The 15,072-nt window shown below is 40.1% G+C and overlaps 1 protein-coding gene across 1 annotated transcript in view; it reads left to right on the forward strand.

Annotated features, from left to right (window-relative positions):
• LOC26531529 (uncharacterized) overlaps nucleotides 1-1,144 on the forward strand; it is a 37,117-nt gene extending 35,973 nt beyond the window's left edge. The window contains exon 3 of the transcript XR_011417004.1: nucleotides 1,100-1,144. The gene's annotated coding sequence lies outside the window, so the exon portion shown is untranslated. The remainder of the gene's footprint in view (nucleotides 1-1,099) is intronic.
• The last annotated feature ends 13,928 nt before the right edge of the window (nucleotides 1,145-15,072 follow it).

Below are 15,072 nucleotides of genomic sequence, written 5' to 3' on the forward strand. Positions count from 1 at the left end.
CATGTTTAAATTAAACAAGTAAGAGTTTCTAGTCGGGAGCTCCCGACTAGGGAATACCCTTAACTCTCTTCTTCCAACATCAAATGCATATATATATTCTATTTTAGAAGCTATATGTCAAGTTCGGTGACTCTAGCTCTTATTATTTACCAAAATTGCCCAAAAAACAGGATATCGATATCGATTTTCGATATATCGATATCGATTGCTTGAAAACGTGGAAACGATTATCGGAAATAAACTCGATCTTCGCGGGAACTAGGAGCACCTACATCTAAAATTTCAAGTCGAGCTCTTATAGGTTCTGAGATCCTTGCGTTCATATATACGGACGGACGGACGGACGGACGGACAGACAGACGGACATGGCTAGATCGACTCGGCTATTGATGCTGATCAAGAATATATATACTTTATGGGGTCGGATTGAAGTTGCTGCTTGCCTTCTTTGATATATCAGCTGTTTATGTTTACGATCCATTTTTCACAACATGGATAGAAATCTCGATTAATCATCGCAAAAAACACGAAGCGAACTTACACATTTTTCAAAGATGTGTGAAATGTGTTTTCTTATGGGGAAACGCACAGGGTGCATTTCACACATTTGTCAAAAATCTGACACTTTCTGATACGAGGCTATAAATCGAACAATTGGCAGTTTATAATGAACTCCCACTCATCAAGTGCAATCCACTCAAAGCTCCGATAAAAAATGGAAATATGTTAGATATGCAGTCCAGCCGGCATAGTTCAATTAAACGGCATCGTAAATGTACTAACATATACTTGACCAGTTTTCGACCTCTTCAATTCGTGATTAAATGCAGCGCTCTTTTCGTCAAATCCTCGACTTGCATACTTGTTTGGGCCCTCTTGTCAAATAATTTGCGGCGCGCATTTTTTTTGTTGGAAAATACTTATGTATATGTGGCGGTCTGCCATTACATAAATGAAAACTTTTAAGTTTTTTGTCATTGATAAATTTGGTTACACTAATTATAACAAGATTTTCTAGCCCGAGGTTTCTATCCATCAGTATCTATTTATCTCTTATTTATTACTGAGCTATATAAATATGTTTATTTTACAATTTTAGCGTCCTGTTCTGATATTCCGAAACTAACACAAACAGTTTACGGAGGGGGGAGGGCACAACCACGAGGGGAAGACAGGGAGGGGGGGCGCGCCACAAAGCGCCCCGCAAGGGGGGAAGGAACAGAAAGGAAGAGAGAAGGGGAAGAGAAGGAGGGGGGGGGAGAAGAAGAAGAAGAAGAAGAAGAGGAGAAGAAGAAGGAGAGAGAGGAGGAGGAGGAGGAGGAGAAGGAGAAGGAGAAGGAAGGAGAAGGGAGGAGAGGAGGAGGAGGAGGAGGAGAGGAGGAGGGGGGAGGAGGAGGAGGAGGGGGGAGGAGGAGGAGGAGGAGGAGGAGGAGGAGGAGGAGTAGGAGGAGGGGAGGAGGAGGAGGCGGAGAGGAGGAGGAGGAGAGGAGGAGGAGGAGGAGGAGGAGGAGGAGGAGGAGGAGGAGGAGGCGGAGGAGGAGGAGGAGGAGGAGGAGGGGAGGAGAGGAGAGGAGGAGGAGGAGGAGTAGGAGGAGGAGGAGGAGGAGGGGAGGAGGAGGAGGAGGAGGAGGAGGAGGCGGCGGAGGAGGAGGAGGAGGAGGAGTGAGGAGGAGGAGGAGAGGAGGAGGAGGAGGAGGAGGAGGAGAGGAGGAGAGAGGAGGAGGAGGAGGAGGAGGAGAGGTGAGGAGGAGGAGGAGGAGGAGGAGGATGAGGAGGAGGAGGAGGAGGAGGAGGAGGAGGAGGAGGAGGAGGAGGAGGAGAGGAGGAGGAGGAGGAGGAGAGGAGGATGAGGAGGAGAGGAGGAGGAGGAGAGGAGGAGTAGGAGGAGGAGGAGGAGGAGGAGGAGGAGTAGGAGGAGAGGAGGAGGAGGAGGAGGCGGAGGAGTAGGAGGTAGGAGGAGGAGGAGGAGTAGGAGGAGGATGAGAGGATGAGGAGGAGGAGGTTAGGATGAGGATAGGATTAGGATTAGGATTATTATTAGATATTATGATAGTATTATTATTATTATTATTATTATATTATATTATATTATTATTATTATTATTATTATTATTATTATTATTATTATTATTATTATTATTATTATTATTATTATTATTATTATTATTATTATTATTATTATTATTATTATTATTATTATTATTATTATTATTATTATTATTATTATTATTATTATTATTATTATTATTATTTTATTATTATTATTATTATTATTATTATTATTATTATTATTATTATTATTATCATTATTATTATAATTATAATTATAATTTTGCGGCTCCTCCGTCCTGGATTCCCGCTTCGGCGATGGATGTTTATCTAACTCTTCGTTTACCCGTTGGGCGTCATGGGTCCTGGTTTTTCTCCATCGTCATCAGTCATTTCTTGGTAGCAATGCTTTAGCTGCGCGACATTGGCCACCCTCTTCTTCCGTTCGCCTGGCTTCACGAGATACACAATGTTAGGCGACACAACCCGATTGGAGCCATCGAATTTGGTTGCAAATTTGGGAGCGTCATGACATACCTGCAATACCCTCTGCTGTTGACCACTGACCACACATAGCTTCCAAGGAATATAGTCCTCGTCGTCCGTCCATCAAATGCCTATACATCTGCTCTTTGGCGATCCTGCACATATTCTAGCGACCCATTTGCAGGAGGACTCGGCCGTCATTGCCAGAGGAAGCCTTGATAGTGCATCAGTCACGACGTGGAGTTTTCCTCGTCGGTAGTCGGACATCAAACTGAAACTATTGCAGTTCCTTCCCGAAGGGCTCTCAGCCAGATGATTCGTTATCACGTCGAACCAGCACGCCTCCAGGTAGGAACACAACTTCCAGTTCGACCACACAATAGCCAGGCACGCTTTCCCGGTGGTGGAAACGTTTACCTGAGCTTTCAGTAACTTCCGACTCGCGTACGCTATCACCTACTCGTGTCTCTATATCGTCTGAGTCAGCACTGCGCCGAGGCTATACTCGTTCACGTCGGTCTGCAAGACGAATTTGCCGAAAAGTTTGGGCGGAAGAGCACAGGGACAGTCGTCAAGGTATCCTTCAATTGATTCTTCATCCCATGATCATTTTTTCCGAGTCGCGAAATTTCCCTGCAAATTAAATATCCCAGATAGACCAGTTTCTTCTCGAAGAAGCTGCACTACCTCCTATTTAGGTTGACCAGTGGAATACTTCCCTCAAATTCCGCAATGTGTTGCACTTCCGTCGTCCTTATCACCAAGAAATCGTCTAGGTAGGCGAATGCATAAGGCTTCATTTCCTGCCCTATTACCTTGTCCAATGTGTGTCCACTTCATCCGGTTGCCGAGCAGGTGCTCCCTCTTCCTGACAGGGAAGCCTTTTTTCGGTTCCTTCTTCGTGTCTCCTCTATTCTGTTGCCGAGCACGTGCTTCCTTTTTCTGGACATGGGAGGCCTTCCTTCGGATAATCCTTCGTGTCTTCTCTATTCTGTTGCCTAGCGGGTGCTGACTTGCGAGGCCTTCCTTCGGTTTTTTTTCGTGTCATCTCCATTCTGTTGCAGAGCAGGTGCTCTCTTTATTCTTGTGCTAACATGGGAGGCCTTCTTCGGTTCTTCACTCATTACATGCCCCACGGCCGGTCCACCACCGTCTCTAGGACCAGTTCTGCCTTACCACAGCCGATTGTGGCGTAGAGGACATAATCAGCATCGACATGCTGATCACCTTCCACGCTACGCCAACATTTAACCACTATGCATTTCCTACTTTCTGCGTGGACCCATCAGACGAACGCGCAAATGCACGTCACGCACTCTTCGCCGTTCATGAAGCTGCGAGTGGCTCCGGTGTGGATTGTTGCAGGCATCGTTTGCCCGTCAGTCTCTACCGTAGCGATGATTCGGCCACAGTCCACCTTCAGTGGGTGCCCTATTACCTGGTCGCATGTGTGTCGGCGTCGACCCGAACCTGGTCTGGGATTCCGTTGCGGGACGGGGACCCTTCTGTCCACAGCGCTCGCTACGGATTTGCTGGAAGTAGACCGGAATGTTGGGAGGTGTCGCCCCTTCGTTTGAACTATCCTCCCCCATTCCGCACTTACCAGACTAAAGGACACCTGATTCACTGACTTTGTTCCCGACTGTTCCGCAAACTGCCCTATGATCGTCTCGTACTCCATCTGCGTCAGCTGGGGCAAGATGGAGAAATTTTGCCGTTGCAAGTTGAGCGTGTGTTCAGGGCGGCTCTCTCGTATATCCGGTGAAACTCTTGCGCCGGCTCATATCTGGCGCGATGTATTAGCGCCCTCAGCTCTATCAGATATTCCCTGAATTCCTTCCCCACGCGCTGCAAATGATGTCCACTTCATCCGGATATCAGTTTTCGTCCTCAGGCCTTTTAAAATAGCGAGGTGGCAGGAAAAACTCCAAAAAAAAAACCCTCCTAAGCACCGACCATGGCACATGGCTGGCCCACTAGCCCACTACTCAAAAACCAACGATGACTCGCTCCTCGAGGTCATCTAGGAATCCAAGAAGGTCGAATCGCCCATCATACCTCATGCCCCACTTCTAAACTTGCTCCGGAATTTTTGCAAGTGGCCTAGCCACCGACTGCGGATGCGGCCGAATGCGGCGGAGCATAGGGGACACCACCCGAATCAGCAAGGGTCCGTCCTATCTCGGGATCGATCGTTGTTGTTGGGCGGACTCTATCCCTTCGAATGTCGTGAGCTTGCCAGTTGAGAGCTCCTCAGGTCGGGCTCTGATTTAAAACGTGGCCGTCCGCCAACGTCAGGTAGGACTCTCCAGGATGATGGCTCTAACGTTTTGGCATCTTGAGACCCGCAACTCCTCCACGCGCCATTTCTTCTCCAGCACAAACCCAGTTCAAAAAATATATTTAAAAAAAAAGCAAGAAGGTAATACAATTGATATCCGCGGTTTTCTCCTAATTACAGCACATCACGTAACTACAGTGCATTAGCATATGTACAGGATTTTTTTTTGAAACAGTAATTAAATTGTTCATATTTCAATAAATCATATTTGCGACCTGGCGATCAATTGAAGCGATATTTTTTAGATTTAAAGCGATAATTGAAAATGCAGGTAAAAATATAATACATTTTCCACCGAATATTTTCCAACCTAATGTCGCCATAATCGAACCGACAATGTAAAATAAAATAAAATACTAAATGATATGTATAGAGGTCAGTCAATATAATTCATAGCATCGGACAACAAAATATAAAAGGCAGAGCCTCCCCAGCGAAGCAGATTCTGCTAGTTAAGCTCTGGGGCGAGATCAGTGTTTTGAGACTCTACCGAGCTTCAGAGTCTCCAACTCAAAATATACTGCATTTGCAGTGCTCTCGCTTTTTGAAACTTTCAGTGAAAGACTAGAACGCCAACATAAAAGCCTCACAAACGTCAGTGAATTTTTTTATCCATAATATATTTAACTTTATTCTAAGATGTCTTGTCAAACAGATGGTTTTAGGGGAAGAAAACTATCTCCATCGCTGAAAAGTATTACAATCTGAGCTCGTACTTCGATACAAATAGGCACTTCGTACTATTTATGTTACGTTTAGGAGCATACTGCTTGGAGTTACCTGCTCGTCACCGAATAGTGCAGGGAGAAATATAGAATTGATATATATACGGTCTTGCCCGTGGAACGTATGTTATAAAATCAATGTTCTCAAAAAGCTTTAAACATGATTTTGAAACCGATCGCACGGTAAACAAATATCGTTGCTACAAACGTTTTCGCAATTTACCACTGTTGCGAGTGGAATTTCCCTTTGAAAATAAGTCTGATTCAAATCGAACCAAACTTACAAATCTTTGAAATGCACTTTCCCCTGAAGGAGCGTAGATTTTACGAAAAATGTGAAACACGTATCAAATGATTTTTCATATAGATCCTTGAAAATGAATTTGAGCGCGAATATCATCTACCATATCTTTGACCCCCACTTCCACCAAGGAGCAATACATTTTTGGAAAAGTGTAAAATACTCCTCAAATTAATTTAAACAAAGATCTTTGAAATTCAGCTAAAGCCGATCGGATGGTAAACAAAAAAGTTTCATACAAACTTTATCGAGATTTTTTTCTTTCGCATATGAAACTTGAATATCATGGATTAACCATAAGTACTAAGAGTCGATAGTGTGTACAAATATGGCGCTAGAGCACATATCAGCTCCCAAATGGTGAAATATCTTTCCTACAAACGTTATCGCAATTTACCATTGTTGCGAGTGGAATTTCCCTTTGAAAATAAGTCTGATTCAAATCGGACCAAACTTACAAATCTTTGAAATGCACTTTCCCCTGAAGGAGCTTAGATTTTACGAAAAATGTGAAACACGTATAAAATGATTTTTCATATAGATCCTTGAAAATGAACTTGAGCGCGAATATCATCTACCATATCTTTGACCCCCACTTCCACCAAGGAGCAATACATTTTTGGAAAAGTGTAAAATACTCCTCAAATTAATTTAAACAAAGATCTTTGAAATTCAGTTAAAGCCCATCGGATGGTAAACAAAAAAGTTTCATACAAACCTTATCGAGATTTTTCCATACCTGCGGGTGGAATTTTCCGAAATCCTGTCTTAGCGTGCAAATTTCAGCTTCCTAGCTTTTACGGTTTGGGCAATGAGTTGATTAGGAACCAGTCGGTCAATATGTTAGTCAGTCAAGATAAATATTTTTATATACAGAGATTAGCATCGACTTAAAAATACTGATCTACAAATACAAATTGGAAAATTTAAAATGAATTTATTTGGAATAAATGAATTAACACATCAAAACATAGTTGCTTACATGCCTTTGGCTTCGACACAACTTCTTTCCAGAATATATACACTAGGCAGATATAAAGGTAAAATCAATTTCCGTGGACCATTTTATGAAGCGATGTGTGATAAAATTACTTAATCGCTTTGTATGCCTTAAAAATTTATGTTCATATCTTTTTTTATACCCTTGCAGAGACATCTCCGACCCCATAAAGTATATATATTCTTGATCAGTATCAACAGCCGGTCGAATATTAAGTTGTTGTGTGGATAACTTTCTGTCATTCAAGATATTTTGATTAAACATGGCATTTAAAGATTTCACTGTGCTCTCTTCACGTTTGTCAAATCTTATTTACATCGGACTACTATATCTGCCATACGAACGATCGGTCGAAAACTAGTTTTTTGACTAAAAACCTTATTTGGCTATAAAGATATCTTGACTAAACTCGGCATTAACTATTTTCTCTGTGCTTCTTAGACACAACAAAGCACTATAAGCAATATGAAAAGATTGGGTCTGCAAGGGTATCAGATATTCAGCGTACCGAAGATAGTCTTTTCTTTCGCATATGAAACTTGAATGTCATGGATTAACCATAAGTACTAAGAGTCGATAGTGTGTACAAATATGGCGCTAGAGCACATATCAGCTCCCAAATGGTGAAAGGACGGCAACACCGAACGGCGATTCGCTTTACGAGAGAATGGGAGAGTTCCAAGTGGATACCCTTTACGGCGCCATTGTCCTTCAATAGGGCCGATGACCGAAATATGCAGCTGTGCATATTTCGATTAAGTTTCTGCCCAGATAGGCGGCGAAGTTGAAATTGATCGCGTTCATACTCTCGGTGGGGACGTATTTTTAAACTGCCAGCAGTTCAAGTATTTGGGAAGAAACTAAATTATAATTAATAATATTTTTTGTAAGATCGTGATGTGAATTTAAGAACTTTAAATAAAAGTAATCGTGCTTACAATATTAGGATTTCGAGAAGAAACAAGAAATAAAGCCCCTGCGTCAAATTGGCGAAAAACATCTGTTTCAACTTTCTTTGCTTACCATCCGACGAATGATAAATGCGGGTGAAAGGTTATTAGGGCAAAGTTCTAAGTTCCGATCGGTTTCTAACTTTTGAAGGCCTACATATAAATTAAATGAATATGTAAACGTATATTGTTTATAAGCCATTTTTTTAAGGTCTTTGTGAGAATATATTTTATATGTTTTCGCAAAGTTCAAAGTGAGATAAAAACTGCGGGTCAAAGGTTTAATAAACGAAATCTCAACAGTAACATATGCGGAAACTTAACAACATTTGGTTTTTTAATTAAACATATTTTCAAATAGAAGTGGTATGGTTTTTTCATTTTTCCCGGGCATGTTATTTTAATTGGAACGGTAATATCTAAACATATTTGAATAAGACACCCACGGGCAAAGCCGAGCAATACACGCTAGTATGATGTATGCATATATAAGCGCGTGTATATTTTTAAGGCAATTGCTCTTTTAATTAAAATATAGCTATTTCAGAATGTGATGTTTTTAGCGGTGGCTAGCAATAATCGTAGGTGATTTCTTGGCTGTTATGTTGTTAATTATTTGTATAAAATGCTACAAAAAATGTTGCTCTAAAAGGATATTCTTGTTTAAGTATATATTTAAAAAAAAAATAATAATGCAACCAATTATGCACACACATTGAAACGAAAAACAGCAATGGTTAGTAATAAATCCTTTTTTTTTTTGAGCAAGCCTCTTAGGTTTTTAGAGCTAGGTTACCAAATTTGACATATGTATAGTTGCTGCGCGAGTACTAGGAGGTAAGATACTTACGTTCATACATATAGACGGACATTACTAGATTGACCCGGCTATGGATGCTGATCATAAATATATAATTTTAGTTTACGGGGTCGGAGATGCTTCCTTGTACCTATTTGCACAAATACATAATACCAATTTTAACCAATTTTAATGGGTTAGCGTATAAAAATGTATTATTATGTAGACCATGTGAAGAATTTGCATTTAAATTTGTGATTGTATTGTATTTTGTGTATATGTTCTTATTTTCTTTTTCGTTTTTATACCCTGAACCCATTAAAAATGGGTGTGGGGATCTAATGTATTTGTGCAAAATCCAAATGTATGTAACAGGCAGAAGGAAGCAGCTCCGACCCCATAAAGTACATATATTCTTGATCAGCATCAATAGCCGAGTCGATCTGGCCATGTCCGTCTGTCTGTCCGTCCGTCCGTCCGTCCGTATGTAAGTATGCACGCATTGATCTCAGAACCTATAAGAGTTAGAGACTTGAAATTGTTTTTGTGTACGTATGGGTAAAACGAAACAAGAATGGAATGCCTTCAGCAAAGCTTGCCTGCATCTTTTCATTTTGCTTTCGAAATATATTAAGCGATTTCTGATTAAGAATGATGAATATGAAGAATATATTTCATAAAATATATTTCATTTTCTGCGATAAAAATATAAAAATCTGTAGTCAAATTTTTAAACAAAATAATTGTATATGACATACAACCTTCAGAAATAACTATAAAGGTTCAAAAGCCAATGTATTTAGGATTTATTTCTATTTGTATACCCTGAACCCAATAAAAATGGGTTTAAATGGGCATCAATAGCCACGTCGACCTATCTGTCTGGCCGTGTGTATGAATGCAAATATCACAAATATCACACTCACAACCTGCAAGAGCAAAACTTAAAAATTCAATTCGATAACTCACCAGATAAGATATATATTAATATCCCGCTTTTTAAGCTTATAGCTTAGATCTTAGCAGCTAGAGCCGCCAAAAATAACATGCAGCTTCTAACTATACAATATATAGCTGAGAAATCCAGTACAATTGCATACCTCTACCTCAGAAACCATATGTTTTTCTTACTCTCTTGGAAGAATATATGTATATGTCGCAGAGCAAGTACTGAAGCATCTCGATAGGCATGAGACTTTAAGGTGTGACCATGGGTTGTGCTGTACTAGTTCTGGTAGAATGGGGACTCAGTTTGCGAACTGAGGCTGTGTATGGCTTCGTATGCGTTGCTTGATCTGGTCTCTCTCTTATGGCTTTTCTGTTTTTCCGGCGTGACGTGAGGTGGTAACGTGTGTGTATTTAAGAGACAATAATGAGCAACAAAGGCAACGAAGTCTCGCTGCATCCGCCAGAACTGAGTACGCAACACCAGAATCTGAACGATCAAGCGACATACAATGATGACCTGCAGGGAGATGACAGAAGTGAGATTCGGCCCTAACCAAACTTATTCAAGGGATGTCTTCGGGTTGTTAGAGCAGCGAACCCGATATTTTATGAAACTGGTTAAGAGGCTACATATGCCGGCGAGCGAGCTACAACAGACTACCGAGATTTGCTTGCCGAAATACAATCCGAACATTGCTAGGGTGGATGCCACGCAGTGGTGCGCTACGGTCGACATAACGTTAAGTGACAGCGCTCTTATATTAGCGTTGAGTAAAGCTTTGGAAGGTGCAGAGGCCCAGTGGTTATCACAAATATGCTACCCAGGAATAACTTGGCAACAGTTCAGGCAATTGTTTGAGCAGCGATACGAGAGATCGGAGACGCCAGCCGCCGTTATTTTGAATTTTCTTAATAGCCGTCCAACCAATGGTGAAAGCTTGCTTGTTTTTGCGAGTCGCACCGTGACGTCACTGTGCACAAAATTGCGTTATTTGTATTCTGAACAAATTTCCATCGCGTTGGCTCTTGGGCACATGGCCAATTTCGACCGGCGTTTGCAACGAATGATACACACAACGCATGTCTACAATTGACTTGAGCTGCAAGTACTCTTAGCACTGAAAGAGTGTCCTATTACATCAAACTGGGATCCAGAGACTGTGGAACTCAAATGTTATCAGTGTGGAAAACCAGGTCATAAAAAGCAAGACTGTAGATCTGGAAAGGGATTCCAGGTTTCGGCAACTGGAAGGAATGGCGTTGAGTGCAGCCTCGTCATGGAAGGCCAAATGTAACTTGCTATAGATGTCAGGAGCCAGGACATATTGCCACTAATTGCCAAAAAAAAAAGTGCAGAATACAAGATTGGGAGTAAGATCGAAAAAAGGACTGGAGCTGAGCGCTATAGTGGAGCCTCAACCGAGTATGCTGGTCAATAGTGAGAGATTTCCAATTACATTTGATTCGGGAGCTGAGTACTCATTAATTAAAGAAAGCGTTTTTAATAAGTTAGTTGGAAAGAGGATTCATAGCGTTATCTCGTTGAAGGGAACAGGTATTGCCAATACTTACAGTACTGTACAAGTTGAATCAAACATCATGATTGATGGTTATTCTTCGTTTGTTTTGTTTCATATAGTACCAGACGAATATATAAAAAATAATATTGGCTCAAGGGTTTATAGTAGAAGTTTCTTACGGTAACTTTAAGATTGTTTAAACGAAAGTTGTGAAAGTTTGTGAAACCGTTCAACCAACTTATTTTGATAACATTGAAATTGAAACTGTCGGCAATGAAAAAGAAATTTTAATAGCAATTTTAAGGCAACACTCAAAATCTTTTATCGAAGGCACTCCGCAAACGCGTGTGAGTACTGGGAAAATGCATATTCGTTTGATTCGACTAAGACTTTACTAGTCCTGCGTTATTAGTAAAGAACAAAAACGGTTCAGCAAGACTTTGTGTTGATTTAGAGAGTTAAATAAAAATACAGTAGCTGATAAGTTTCCATTACCGTTGATATCAGCTCATATAGGTGGACTCAGGGGAGCTAAATATTTCACTTCTCTGGACATGGCTAGTGGGTATTAGCAGATTTCAATGCACCCTGAATCAACTAAATATACTGCTTATGTTACTCCTGATGGGCAGTACGAATTTCTTTCGATGCCCTTTGAATTAAAGAACGCACCCTCAGTGTTTCAAAGAGCTGTATTGAAAGCACATGGCAGTCTTGCTCATACGCTTGTAATCGTTTATATGGACGACATATTAATTGTTTCAGAAACGAAGGAAGAAGCGTATGCACGGTTGCAACTTGTATTAGACGTATTAGGCAGGGCTCTCATTTAACATTTCGAAGTGCTTTTCCTTGAGATCTACAGGTCGCTACCTTGGCTATGAGATAAAAGCGGGGAAATACGTCCAAATCGCTAGTGGTGTTGCCTCCACCAAAGTAAGTTGCTACTCTAAGACAGTTCATTGGGTTAGCATCATAGTTTCGTTAATTCATTCCGGGGTTTTCACAACTGATAAACCCTTCATATTTTCCCACATCTAAAAAGAATAGTTTTGATTGGCAGCCACAGCATGAAGAAATTCGCAATAAAATCATCAGTGTATTAACAAATAAGCCTATTTTGATTATTTTTGATCCCCAGCTCTATCGGGTATGGTGCTATCCTTTTGCACCGCATAAACTCTAAGCCTCATGTGGTTGAACACTAGTCGAGCAACTAACTCCTGTAAGTCCAGGTAAACATCCTATGAATTGGAAACGCTGGCTGTCGTGTATGCTGTAAAACAATTTCGTCACTATCTGCATGGGAGAAAATTTGTGATTTTTATTGACTTTAATACAATCAAATCTTCTCGAATTGTCCCCTAGGGTTTATCGTTGGTGGGAGTTTTAACAAATATTTGAATTAGAAATTGAAGACAGAGAAGGTAAACCCATGGCACACGTGGTGTGTCAAAAGAATAAATCAGTACCAAGTAAAATAAAAGAGAAGCGAATTGACCTAACAGAAATGTCGGAATACTGGATATTGGTGGAACAACAAAAGGATCCAAAAATAACAGAAATCTTAACTAAGTTGAAGAATGACGATTTACCATTGGCATTAGTTACCACTTATGAAATTAGATCAAATGTTTTGTATAGAAAGATTCAGAGGAATTCAAGAACTCGTTATTTACCGGTAGTTCCTCGTGCATTCCGCTGGTCAGATATATATAAGGTACATGAGTCTATCATACATCTAGGTTGGGAGAAAACACTACGATCATTACATGCAGAGTTTCTAAGAGTACTTCAGGAAAACCTAAAATTAAATTACACCCAATTCCAAAAATTAGCATTCTTGGCATACCGTTCACATAGATATATCGGCAAAATTGAGCGGAAAAGTGATCGTAATCACTATATCATTAGGTGCTGTGTGGGTGACTTTGTGTTGCTTAAAAACAGTGAGAGACAGCAAACGAAATTAGATCCAAAGTTCAGAAGCCTTTTTTGGTGGTCGAGGTATTGGACCGATACCGTTTAAAAGTCTACACAGAACAATAGACGTTACAAGTATCCACACGAAAGTTGCGGAAGGTATCTGATCTGCAAATTCCAGAAGAGCTTGATGTAAATTATAAACAACAAAGTCTGTTGCAATAGTCTGTTGATACAGAAGAGTGTTCGTGAAGTCATATGATTGACGATGGACGAGGGTTGCTTTAGAAATTTGTTTGATGAATTCGTGAAGCCAATTGTTGGGCGATGTACGAGCAATGTGGTTGATGAAATCGTGAAGCCAAGTGTTGGGCGGTGCTTTGTTTGGCGATGGATTTAAAAGTTGTCTAATAAAAGCCTGGTTATGCATCTTGGATTACGAATTGATGATTTGAACTGATTAATGTATTATTTGAAAATATTGAAATGATCTCTTGCTTAGAAATGTAAATGAAAGAAATGGTTTATAAGAGAATATAACCTAAGATTTGTTAAAATAACATACGACAGGTTTAAAATAGAAGTAAAGTAATGTTATGGGATATTATATGAACTTGAGATTATTTGGTTAAGTTTTTCTGAAGTATTCAATGAAATTATAAAGCTGAAATGAATCTGAGATTTTTATGGTAGACACGAGGACGTGTATATGTCAGAATGGCCGTGTCGGAGAGGAAGTACTGTAGCATCTCAATAGGCATGAGACTTTAAGGTGTGACCATGGGTTGTGCTGGTAGATACTATTTTTGGTAGAGTGGGGACTCAGTTTGCAAACTGTGGCTGTGTATGACTTCGTATGCGTTGCTTGATTTGGTCTTGGTATTTAAGAGACAATAATGAGCAACAAAGGCAACGAAGACTCGCTGCATCCACCAGAAATGAGTATGGAACACTAGAATCTGAACGATGAAGCGACATACAATGAAGACCTGCAGGGAGATGACTTTGATTCTCCGACATATACATACATGCTATCAACAGAATTGCAATTGCGATTTCTACCGCTAGCTGTATGTTGTGTAGATGAGGGTTCAGTATCCTCTAGTAGAGAACTGTTGTCTAGAGCCTCTTGCTTGTTTCACAATGTATACTGGAGAGGATTACTTATCCCAGCCAATGGCGTGCAAGCGTTGTTTGTGTGAAATATGTCTGTATAAGTACTTCAAAATCTGTACGTATGCGCTGTAATTCATACATGTAAATCATTAGGTTGAGAGAATGGAATGCGCTTCTTTGATCTGAATATTTTAAAATCAAGTTACTTAGTTACTTTTTATTCTTGTACGTGCTCATCTTACTATCTACACTGAACTGTGATATTTTATAAGTACTATATTTATTTGTTGCATAAACGAAGCCTCAATCCCCTTATAAAAAAATAATAAAACATAGGGAATAACAAAAGCTACCTGCGGACATATGTATGTGTCTGCAAAGGTAAACATGAAAACTAACTGCACAAGCTTGCGTCTCTACATTAACCCTCAATTGTAATTATATTTTCTTACTGATGGTTCCTTTGCTTAACCCATAATGGGTACATTAATATCTCTTATCTATCTCTTCGGTATTTCAGATCCAATAATCAAACCAACAATCGACCAATTAAATATTATTGACTCCAAACCGCATTTACAAGAAGCTGATGAAAGTAAAATTGGAATAAAGCCGACACCGCTTACAGTCCTAAATTCTAATGGACAATCAACAACTAATTATACATTAGCGACAAACAATCGTTTAAGTTTATTGAGTACACCTATAAAATCTTTGGATTTTCCGGAATACGCTTTACTTTCTCGGCAGCCAGACGAGTTCATAGAAGAAACATACCGTTTGGTTAACCTAAATACTCGTGCTGAAGCTGAGAGATTAAGAACCGATCAGTCAAAGCGAAATAATAATTATAACAGTTCTGCAGGATTGCTCGCAAGGAAAAAGGAAATATCAACCAGAAATGTGAAATCTTC

The sequence above is a fragment of the Drosophila virilis genome, chromosome 5 (genome assembly GCF_030788295.1).
Source record: "Drosophila virilis strain 15010-1051.87 chromosome 5, Dvir_AGI_RSII-ME, whole genome shotgun sequence".
Lineage (NCBI taxonomy): Eukaryota > Metazoa > Arthropoda > Insecta > Diptera > Drosophilidae > Drosophila > Drosophila virilis.